We start from the raw sequence: 12,493 nt of genomic DNA, 5'->3' as shown, positions 1-12,493 counted from the left end.
CCAGGCCTGATCCAGCCCCAAGAGTCGGCTCTGGTAAAAACACTGCAGAAGCGTCTGCACTAAGGTGCAGCAGGGAGTGGTCAGCAGCATCCCAAGGGCTGGGCTACTGCTCTGTGCATGTGGAGAGCAGCTTCAGAGGGCCCGAATTCCAAAGACCACTGCACAATGCAGTTCTGCAGATTGGGGAGAAGAGAGAGTATTCTCAGGCAGGTGAGGCCCCCAGGTGCTCAGGGGAGGGAAGTGATGACAAAGCCTCCCAGGCCCAGTCACTTCCCTGATCAGACTCAGTGTGCCACTCAGGCCTGGTCTACACTACGCGTTTAAACTGAATTTAGCAGCGTTAAACCGATTTAACCCTGCACCCGTCCACACAATGAGGCCCTTTATATCGATATAAAGGACTCTTAAAAACCGATATCTGTACTCCTCCCCAATGAGGGGAGTAGCGCTCAAATCAGTATTGCCATGTCTGAGTAGGGTTAGTGTGGCCGCAAATCAACGGTATTGGCCTCCGGGAGCTATCCCACAGTGCACCATTGTGACCGCTCTGGAAAGCCATCTGAACTCAGATGCACTGGCCAGGTAGACAGGAAAAGCCCCGCGAACTTTTGAATTTCATTTCCTGTTTGGCCAGCGTGGAGAGCTCATCAGCACAGGTGACCACGCAGAGCTCATCAGCACAGGTAACAATGCAGTCTCCTGAGAATCGAAAAAGAGATCCAGCATGGACTGCACGGGAGGTACTGGATCTGATCGCTGTATGGGGAGAGGATTCCGTGCTATCAGAACTCCGTTCCAAAAGACGAAATGAAAAAACATTTGAAAAAATTTCCAAGGCCATGATGCAGAAAGGCCACACCAGGGACTCAGTACAGTGCCATGTGAAAGTTAAGGAGCTCAGACAAGCCTACCAGAAAACCAAAGAAGCAAACAGAAAGTCCGAGGCAGGGACGAAAACATGCCGTTTCTATGCTGAGCTGCATGCAATTCTAGGGGGGTCCGCCACCACTACCCCACCCCTGTCCATGGATTCCGAGGTGGGGGTGGTAATCGCAGCCATGGCTGAGGATTCTGCGGACGGGGAAGATGAGGAGGAGGAAGAGGAGGACGAGCTTGCAGAGAGCACACAGTACTCCGTTCTCCCCAACAGCCAGGAGCTTTCTCTCACCCTGACGGAATTACCCTCCCAGCCCTCCCAAGCCACTATCCCAGACAATGAAGCCATGGAAGGGACCTCTGGAAGGTACCTTGTAAATATAAGACATGGTTTAAAAGCAAGCATTTTTTAATGATTAATTTGCCCTGAGGACTTGGGATGCATTCACGGCCAGTACAGTTACTGGAAAAGTCAGTTAACATGTCTGGGGATGGAGCAGAAATCCTCCAGGGACATCTCCATGAAGCTCTCCTGGAGGTACTCCAAAAGCCTTTGCAGAAGGTTTCTGGGCAGCGCTGCTTTATTCCGTCCTCCATGGTAGGACACTTGACCACGCCATGCATGTAGCAAGTAATCTTGTATCATTGCATGACAAAGCCTAGCTGCGTATGGTCCCGGTGTTTGCTGGCATTCAAGCAACATCCGTTCTTTATCTCGCTGTGTTATCCTCAGCAGAGTGATATCGTTCATGGTAACCTGGTTGAAATTCAGGAATTTAAGTAAGGGAACAGAAATGGTCATTCCTACTGGGCTGTTTGCCTGTGGCTTAAAAGAAATCCTTTCCTGCAGGTAGCCAAGCGGGGGGAAAGTGGGGGAGGGGGCGTGATTGGCGCTGAGCTTTTCCACGTTTGGCTAGCAGGGATCTTTCCTGCTACCAGCCACACAGTTGCGGGGGAGGGGGAAAGGGTGGTGTTTAGCAGTGATCTTCCATGATACCAGCCACGCGGTTGTGGGGGGGAAAAGATGGGTGTTTAGGAGTGATCTTACATACCACCAGCCACGGGGTGGTTTCTGCTGCTGCACGTTAACAGGAAAGAAGCAGCACTCAACGGGCTTTGCTTGCTATTTGGGAAAGGAGGGCACTGGATAGATGAAGTCTGCAGAAGACGAAAGACAATGGCTTACCATGGCCGCATGCAAGTCGAATTCTGATGCCTGGACCTGCGTCTGTGATCTGTAACACCAAAGCCGCAGGCACTCAATATTAAGATGCAAAATGCAACCTTGTAGTGAAAACACATGTGCTATGTAAGGTGAATAGTGTTGTTCACCGTGAAAGAGTATGACCATTGTTCTCTAAAATGTATCTTTTTAAATACTTCTCTCCCTTTTTTCCCTCCTTCATGCAGCTCAGCTGCAAATTTTTCAAGCCTCCCTACTCCGTCCCAAAGGCTATCTCAGATAAGGCGGCGGGAAAAAAAAGACACAAGAAGAAATGTTTTCGGAAATCATGGAAGTGACCCGCAATGAAAGAGCTAATCTGAATGAGTGTAGATTCAAATGAAGTAAAAATCTTAAGCGAATCCACAGGTTCCATAGAGTCTCTCTGGATAGAAATTTCATGCTCTAGTAAAAATATAACAGTAGGGATCTATTATCGACCACCTGACCAGGACAGTAATAGTGATGATGAAATGCTAAGGGAAATTAGAGAGGCTATCAAAATTAAGAACCCAATAATAGTGGGGGATTTCAATTATCCCCATATTGACTGGGAACATTTCACTTCAGGACGAAATGCAGAGATAAAATTTCTCGATACTTTAAATGACTGCTTCATGGAGCAGCTGGTACGGGAACCCACAAGGGGAGAGGCAACTCTAGATTTAATCCTGAGTGGAGCGCAGGAGCTGGTCCAAGAGGTAACTATAGCAGGACCGCTTGGAAATAGTGACCATAATACAATAGCATTCAACATCCCTGTGGTGGGAAGAACATTTCAACTGCCCAACACTGTGGCCTTTAATTTCAAAAGGGGGAACTATACAAAAATGAGGGGGTTAGTTAGACAAAAGTTAAAAGGTACAGTGACTAAAGTGAAATCCCTGCAAGTTGCGTGGGCCCTTTTTAAAGACACCATAATAGAGGCCCAACTTCAATGTATACCCCAAATTAAGAAAAACAGTAAAAGAACTAAAAAAGAGCCACCGTGGCTTAACAACCATGTAAAAGAAGCAGTGAGAGATAAAAAGACTTCCTTTAAAAAGTGGAAGTCAAATCCCAGTGAGGCAAATAGAAAGGAGCACAAACACTGCCAACTTAAGTGCAAGAGTGTAATAAGAAAAGCCAAAGAGCAGTTTGAAGAACGGCTAGCCATAAACTCCAAAGGTAATAACAAAATGTTTTTTAAGTACATCAGAAGCAGGAAGCCTGCTAAACAACCAGTGGGGCCCCTTGACGATGAAAATACAAAAGGAGCGCTTAAAGATGATAAAGTCATTGCGGAGAAACTAAATGGATTCTTTGCTTCAGTCTTCACGGCTGAGGATGTTAGGGAGATTCCCAGACCTGAGCTGGCTTTTGTAGGTGACAAATCTGAGGAACTGTCACAGATTGAAGTGTCACTAGAGGAGGTTTTGGAATTAATTGATAAAGTCAACATTAACAAGTCACCGGGACCAGATGGCATTCACCCAAGAGTTCTGAAAGAACTCAAATGTGAAGTTGCGGAACTATTAACCAAGGTTTGTAACCTGTCCTTTAAATCGGCTTCGGTACCCAATGACTGGAAGTTAGCTAATGTAACGCCAATATTTAAAAAGGGCTCTAGGGGTGATCCTGGCAATTACAGACCGGTAAGTCTAACGTCGGTACCGGGCAAATTATTTGAAACAATAGTAAAGAATAAAATTGTCAGACACATAGAAAAACATAAACTCTTGAGCAATAGTCAACATGGTTTCTGTAAAGGGAAATCGTGTCTTACTAATCTATTAGAGTTCTTTGCAGGGGTCAACAAACATGTGGACAAGGGGGATCCAGTGGACATAGTGTACTTAGATTTCCAGAAAGCCTTTGACAAGGTCCCTCACCAAAGGCTCTTACGTAAATTAAGCTGTCATGGGATAAAAGGAAAGGTCCTTTCATGGATTGAGAACTGGTTAAAGGACAGGGAACAAAGGGTAGGAATTAATGGTAAATTCTCAGAATGGAGAGGGGTAACTAGTGGTGTTCCCCAAGGGTCAGTCCTAGGACCAATCCTATTCAATTTATTCATAAATGATCTGGAGAAAGGGGTAAACAGTGAGGTGGCAAAGTTTGCAGATGACACCAAACTACTCAAGATAGTTAAGACCAAAGCCGATTGTGAAGAACTTCAAAAAGATCTCACAAAACTAAGTGATTGGGCAACAAAATGGCAAATGAAATTTAATGTGGATAAATGTAAAGTAATGCACATTGGAAAAAATAACCCCAACTATACATACAACATGATGGGGGCTAATTTAGCTACAACGAGTCAGGAAAAAGATCTTGGCGTTATCGTGGATAGTTCTCTGAAGATGTCCACGCAGTGTGCAGAGGCGGTCAAAAAAGCAAACAGGATGTTGGGAATCATTAAAAAGGGGATAGAGAATAAGACTGAGAATATATTATTGCCCTTATATAAATCCATGGTACGCCCACATCTCAAATACTGTGTACAGATGTGGTCTCCTCACCTCAAAAAAGATATTCTAGCACTAGAAAAGGTTCAGAAAAGAGCAACTAAAATGATTAGGGGTTTAGAGAGGGTCCCATATGAGGAAAGATTAAAGAGGCTAGGACTCTTCAGTTTGGAAAAGAGGAGACTAAGGGGGGACATGATAGAGGTATATAAAGTCATGAGTGATGTTGAGAAAGTGGATAAGGAGAAGTTATTTACTTATTCCCATAATACAAGAACTAGGGGTCACCAAATGAAATTAATAGGCAGCAGGTTTAAAACAAATAAAAGGAAGTTCTTCTTCACGCAGCGCACAGTCAACTTGTGGAACTCCTTACCTGAGGAGGTTGTGAAGGCTAGGACTATAACAATGTTTAAAAGGGGACTGGATAAATTCATGGTGGCTAAGTCCATAAATGGCTATTAGCTAGGATGGGTAAGAATGGTGTCCCCATCCTCTGTTCGTCAGAGGATGGAGATGGATGGCAGGAGAGAGATCACTTGATCATTGCCTGTTAGGTTCACTCCCTCAGGGGCACCTGGCATTGGCCACTGTCGGTAGACAGATACTGGGCTAGATGGACCTTTGGTCTGACCCGGTACGGCCTTTCTTATGTTCTTATGTTATGGAAGGACGTGGTAGCAAAGTACAGGAAAGATGCCAGTGACTGTGAAGACAGGAGGGACCAACGTGAGGACAGGAGAGACGAACGTGAGGACAGGAGAGACGCTCGAGATGAGAGGAGGCGGCAGGAAGATCAGCGGTGGCGGGATGCAACTCTGGGGCTGCTGTGTGATCAAACTGACATGCTCCGGCATATGGTGGAGCTTCAGGAACAGCAACAGGATCACAGAGTGCCGCTGCTGCCCCTGTGTAACCACCCTCGCCCCTCACCATGTTCCTTAGCCTCCTCACCCAGCAGACGAGTAAGAACTCGTGGGGGTAGGCTCCGTGCACCCACCCACTCCACCCCAGTGGACAGCCCAACCAAAAGGCTCTCATTATTATGACATTTTTTTAGTGGCCTTTTCCTTCCCTACTAGTCTCCTCCCAAACCCCACCCAGGCTACCTTGTCAGTTCTCTCCCTCTTTTTATAATTAAATAATAAAGAATACATGATTTTCAAACGAGAGTGACTTTATTTCCTTAGAAAGCAAGCTGTGATCGAAGGGCGGGTGGGGGTGTGGCTTACAGGGAATGAGTCAATCAAGGTGGGGGGGCGTTTCATCAAGGAGAAACAAACACAACAGTCAGACTGTACCCTGGCCAGTGATGAAACTGGTTTTCAAAGCTTCTCTGATGCGCACCGCTTCCTGGTGTGCTCTTCTAATCGCCCTGGTGTCTGGCTGTGCGTAATCAGCAGCCAGGTGATTTGCCTCAGCCTCCCACCCCGCCATAAAGGTCTCCCCTTTACTCTCACAGAGATTGTGGAGCACACAGCAAGCAGCAATAACAATGGGGACATTGGTTTGGCTGAGGTCTGAGCGAGTCAGTAACGTGCGCCAGCGCGCCTTTAAACGGCCAAATGCACATTCTACCACCATTCTGTACTTGCTCAGCCTGTAGTTGAACAGCTCCTGACTACTGTCCAGGCTGCCTGTGTATGGCTTCATGAGCCATGGCATCAAGGGGTAGACTGGGTCCCCCAGGATAACAACAGGCATTTCAACATCCCCAACTGTTAATTTCTGGTCTGTGAAGTAATTCCCTTGCTGCAGCCGTTTAAACAGAGTAGTGTTCCTGAAGACGCGAGCGTCATGACCCCTTCCCAGCCGTCCCACGAGGATGTTGGTGAAACGTCCCTTGTGATCCACCAGTGCTTGCAGCACCATGGAAAAGTACACCTTGCGGTGTATGTACTGGGTGCCCTGGTGCTCCGGTGCCAAGATAGGGATATGGGTTCCATCTATCGCCCCACCACAGTTAGGGAATCCCATTGCAGCAAAGCCATCCACTATGACCTGCACATTTCCCAGAGTCACTACCTTTCGTAGCAGCAGCTTAGTGATTGCTTTGGCTACTTGCATCACAGCAGCCCCCACAGTAGATTTGCCCACTCCAAATTGATTCCCGACTGACCGGTAGCTGTCTGGCGTTGCAAGCTTCCAGAGGGCTATCGCCACTCGCTGCTCAACTGTGAGGGCTGCTCTCATCTTGGTATTCTGGTGCTTCAGGGCAGGGGAAAGCAAGTCAAAAAGTTCCATGAAAGTGCCCTTACGCATGCGAAAGTTTCGCAGCCACTGGGAATCCTCCCACACCTGCAACACTATGCGGTCCCACCAGTCTGTGCTTGTTTCCCGGGCCCAAAATCGGCGTTCAATGGCTAGAACCTGCCCCATTACCAGCAGGATCTCCAAAGCGCAGGGGCCCGCAGTTTGACAGAATTCTGTGCCCATGTCCTCATCACTCTCGTTGCCGCGCTGCCGTAGCCACCGCCTCCTCGCCTGGCTTTGCAGGTGCCGGTTCAGCATTGACTGCACGAGAATGTGCAAGGTGTTTAAAACATCCATGATTGCTGTCTTCATCTCAGCAGGGTCCATGCTTGCCGTGGAATGGCGTCTGCACAGTTCACCCAGGAAAAAAGGCGTGAAACAGTTGGCTGCTGCTGCTTTCACGGAGGGAGGGGTGAGGCTGTACCCAGAAGCACCAGCGGCAATGTTTTTTGCCCCATCAGGCACTGGGATCTGAACCCAGAATTCCAATGGGCGGGGGAGACTGCGGGAACTATGGGATAGCTACCCACAATGCAACGCTCTGGAAATCGATGCTAGCCTTGGTACATGGACGCACACCGCCGAATTAATGTACTTAGTGTGGCCTTGTGCACTCGACTTTATACAATCTGTTTTACACAACCGGTTTATGTAAAATCGGAATAATCCCGTAGTGTGAACGTACCCTCAGTGTAGTGCTGGGGGGAGGGGGAGGTAGGGCAGGCTGCAGCAGCGTGACTGCGAGAGGAGGCAGCCAGCACAGCATAAGGTCCTGAAGGAAAGGCCTCCTGGAGCAGGAACCTTGAATTGCAGGTGAGATTATGTAGGCGGCAGCTGGGGGCAGAGGGTTTCCCTGAGGAGCCCAGAGAGGGAGCTGGGTGACTCTCCTGTGCTGGTTCCAGCCCAGAACCTGGTATCCTGGAGCTACAGCACAGCCTCTGAGCACTTGAAAAGACAAATCACTGCTGGTGAAAACAGCCACATGAACTGCTGATAAGTTGATAACTGTACTGATAGATTGGAGGGCTTCAGAGCAGAGCCACAAGAATGATTAAAGGATTGGGAAACCTGCCTGGCAGTGATAGACTCAAGTTGCTCAGTCTTCACAAAGAGAAGGTGAAGGGGTGATTGTGATCAATCTATAAGCACTTACCTGAGGAACAAAAGTTTGATAATGGGCCCTGGCCCTTCAATCTGGCACAAGATGATTTAACACGATCCACTGGATACAAGTTGGAGCTAGACAAATTCAGACTCTAAATAAGGTGCAAATTTCTAACTGAGGGTAATTAACCACTTGGATAATTTACCAAGTGCTGTGGTAGATTCTCCATTATTGACAATTTTTAAGACCAAGATGGGATGTTTTTCTAGGAGACGTCCTCTAGTCTGGAAGGGTTGAGAGCCTCTGAACTACTATACCCCTTTCAGGAGTCTGATTAGTCTTGTGCACCCCAAGTTTCAGCTCACTTAAACCTACTTGAAAAATCAGACATAATACAAAAAAAGTGTCACAGAACAGTGCTACTGAAAATTTGATTTACTTTCTCATTTCTAACATATAATTATAAATAAATCAACTGGAATATAAACATTGTACTTGCATTTCAGTGTACAGTATATAGAGTAAGGCTGTCGATTAATTAGTTAACTCATGCGATTAACTCAAAAATTAATCACGATTAGTTACAGTTTTAATCGCACTGTTAAATAGAATACCAATTGAAATTTATTAAAGGATGTTTTTCTACATTTTCATATATTGTATTGTGTTGTAATTGAAATCAAATATTTGCACTGTAAAAATGATAAACGAAAGAAATAGTATTTTTCAGTTCACCTCTGTAGTGCAATCTTTGTCATGAAAGTGCAATTTACAAATGTAGATTTTTTTGTTGCATAACTATACTCAAAAACAAAACAATGTAAAACTTCAGAGCCCACAAGTCCATTCAGTCCTACTTCTTGTTCAGCCTATTGCTAAGACAAACAAGTTTGTCTACATTTACAGGCGATAACCAGCAGAAGGTTGATTTTCTTTTTTGGTGGTTCGGGTTCTGTAGTTTCCACATCGGAGTGTTGCTCTTTTAAGAGTTCTGAAAGCATGTTCCACGCATCATCCCACTCAGATTTTGGATGAATGTTTACATGCCAGATATGTTAAATATCTTACAATGCCAGCTACAAAGTGAATATGGGACACCTGGTAAAATTACTTGTCTTCAAGCGAGTTCAACGGCAATCAATCAGAACTATGCAGTACAAACATTCAAATTAACATCAAGATGACTGAGCCCCTGTTAAAAAGAAATACTGTGTAGTTGGATTCTTTTTATTTACTTTCTTATTTTTAAGGTTTTAGGGTTCATATGGGGAGGGGTGACACACACACCTCTTACAAGGAGGGTGACTGACCAACTTGACTCTCCATGCCCAGCACCCTTCGTGCCTGGCTGGACCCCTGTAAGGGACCCGTATCTGGCTCTACATCTTCCCGAAGCAACATGTGGGGGGGGGGGCATGCAGGGTCACATCCCCCCCCCATCCCCAGATTTTTGCCAGAGTTCACACCACAATACGGCCAGCAGCAACCTTTCGGCACTGTGTGGGAGGGAAGGGGCAGGAGCTGCTTCCAGCCACGGCAGGGAGAGGGGATAACCTGGCCTGTGCCTTTGCAGAGCTCATCTCTTCCTCCACTCCCCTATGGCTGGAAGCATCTTGTCCCTTCCTGCCTGCACAGTGCTGAAAGGCAGCTAACACCTCCAGGCTGCTGCTGGCCACTGACATAACCCAGGTGCCTCCTGTCCCTTGGCTACAGCACAGGCAGGAAGGAGTTAAGTCCCAAGGATACATTGTGCAGGAGGCCCAGGGAACCTGACTGCAGGGGCTTCAGTGAACCCAGCCAAAGAGGTGGCTCAGCAGAGGGTGGCTAGGGGATGGAGCAGGCTGGCACTACTTGGGGGCAGGAGCCAGGGCATTAGGAGGAGGTGAAGAAGGTGCTAAGCCTCTGCCTGGGAAGTTGCTACGGAGCCTGCAGGGCTGAGGTGTGAACAGGCTGGAAATTGCTTCACCTCCCCACCCACCACCACCACTCCTGAGCTTAGCTGAGGGGCGGAGAGGCTTCCCTGTGCCAGCATTGTGTGGGGCTTTGGCACATGCAGGGCTCAGCTACTCCTGGCTAATGCCCTGGGCCAGAGGCTCTTGGGCTTTCCAGCCCGATGCAGTGGAGGAAGGAAGGAGCCTGCCGGCCAGGCTATTGGTGAGCTGAACACTCCGACCAGGGGCTGGTTCTCCGCACAGCACTGGGAGTGGGATTCGCCCAGCTGAGGGGATATGGAGGAGCAGCAGGGCTGAGGGTGAAGGGACAAACAGGGAGAGGATAAGAGAGGGGGAGCATGTAAAGGGCCAATGGATGGGCAGCAGATGGGACACAACTGGTCACCGCCTCACACCTACACACGCTTACCGGCCACCACAACTCGCAGAGTGCAGCCAGCACTGGCCAGAAATGGGACGGTAGGGGAGCCCTGCTGAATGAGAGCTGGCGCTAGGGCAACCAGACAGCAAGTGTGAAAAATTGGGACGGGGGTGGGGGTAATAGGAGCCTTTATAAGAAAGACCCAAAAATCGGGACTATAAAATTGGGACATCTGGTCACCCTAGCTGGCACACAGCAGGAAATGTGCTGACAGACCAGCAGGGGGAGCAACAGGCCCTGCATGCTGCATCTTTGCCCCTATACTAGCTTTGCACACCCACCCCCATCATCGGCCACTGGATGCCCCCCCTCCCTCCCAACTGCCGGTGGGCAGGCAGCTGGCAAGCAGCAATCTGGCCAGTAGCAGGACCCAGTACTGATGAGGGGGGAAGACAGAAAATATGGGACAATTTGCCCGTTTTTAAGAAAAAGTCAGGATACCTGAAGGAGGGCTGAAATATGGTCCTGTCCCTTTAAAAATGGGATGTCTGGTCACCCTACAAATGCCTGTTCTCACTTTCAGGTGACTTTGTAATTAAGAAATGGGCAGCATTATTTCCTGCAAATGTAAACAAACTTGTTTGAGCGATTGACTGAACAAAAAGTAGGACTGAGTGGACTTGTAGGCTCTGAAATTTTACTTGGTTTTGTTTTTGAATGTAGTTAAGTAACAAACAAAAAATCTTCGTTTGTAAGTTGCACTTTCATGATAAAGAGAGATTGCACTATAAAAACAAAAGAAATGGTATTTTTCAAATCACCCAATACAAGTACTGTAGTGCAAATACTTGTAATCAAAAATATAAAGTGAGCCTGGTAGACTTTGTATTCTGTGTTGTACCGTAATTGAAATCAAATATATTTGAAAGTGTAGAAAACATCCAAAAATATTTAAATACTATTCTATTATTAACAGTGTGATTAACCACGATTAATTTTATTAAGTTGCTTGACAGTTCTAATATAGAGCAATATAAACAAGTAATTGTCGATATGAAAATTTTGTACTGACTTTGCTAGTGCTTTTTATGTAGCCTGTTGTAAAACTTTGCAAATATCTAGATGAGTTTCTGCAGAAAAGAACCTAGGGGTTACAGTGGATGAGAAGCTGGATATGAGTCAGTGTGCCCTTGTTGCCAAGAAGGCTAACGGCATTTTGGACTGTATAAGTAGCGGCATTGCCAGCAGAGCGAGGGAAGTGATCATTCCTCTCTATTCAACATTGGTGAGGCCTCATCTGGAGTACTGTGTCCAGTTTTGGGCCCCACATTACAAGAATGATGTGGAAAAATTGGAAAGAGTCCAGCAGAGGGCAACAAAAATGATTAGAGGGCTGGGGCACATGACTTATGAGGAGAGGCTGAGGGAGTCTGCTACAGACCACCAGACCAGGGGGATGAGGTGGACGAGGCTTTCTTCCAGCAACTAACAGAAGTTGCTAGATCACAGGCCCTGGTTCTCATGGGTGACTTTAATCACCCCGATATCTGCTGGGAGAGCAATACAGCAGTGCACAGACAATCCAGGAAGTTTCTGGAAAGTGTAGGGGACAATTTCCTGGTGCAAGTGCTGGAGGAACCAACTAGGGGAAAAGCTCTTCTTGACCTGCTGCTCACAAACAGGGAAGAAATAGTAGAGCAAGCAATAGTGGATGGGAACCTGGGAGGTAGTGACCATGAGATGGTCCAGTTCAGGATCCTGACACAAGGAAGAAAGGAGAGCAGTAGAACAGAGACCCTGGACTTCAGAAAAGCAGACTTCGACTCCCTCAGGGAACTGATGGGCAAGGTCCCCTGGGAGAATAACATGATGGGGAAAGGAGTTGAGGAAAGCTGGCTGTATTTTAAAGAAACCTTATTGAGGTTGCAGGAACAAACCATCCCGATGTGTAGGAAGAAAAGTAAATATGGCAAGAGACCAGCTTGGCTCAACAGTGAAATCCTTGCTCGTCTTAAACACAAAAAAACAGCTTACAAGAAGTGGAAGATTGGACAAATAACCAGGGAGGAGTATAAAAGTATTGCTCAGGCATGCAGGAGTGAAATTAGGAAGGCCAAATCACACTTGGAGTTGCAGCTAGCCGGAGATGTTAGGAGTAACAAGAAGGGTTTCTTCAGATATGTTAGCAACAAGAAGAAAGTCAAGGAACGTGTGGGCCTGTAGCGAGTCGGTGTGGCTCCCCTCCGGTCCAGCAGAGGGAGCTCCTTGCCAGACGCC

Source organism: Mauremys reevesii, linkage group 9 (genome assembly GCF_016161935.1).
Source record: "Mauremys reevesii isolate NIE-2019 linkage group 9, ASM1616193v1, whole genome shotgun sequence".
NCBI lineage: Eukaryota > Metazoa > Chordata > Testudines > Geoemydidae > Mauremys > Mauremys reevesii.
Note: the sequence above shows the minus strand (reverse complement) of the source record.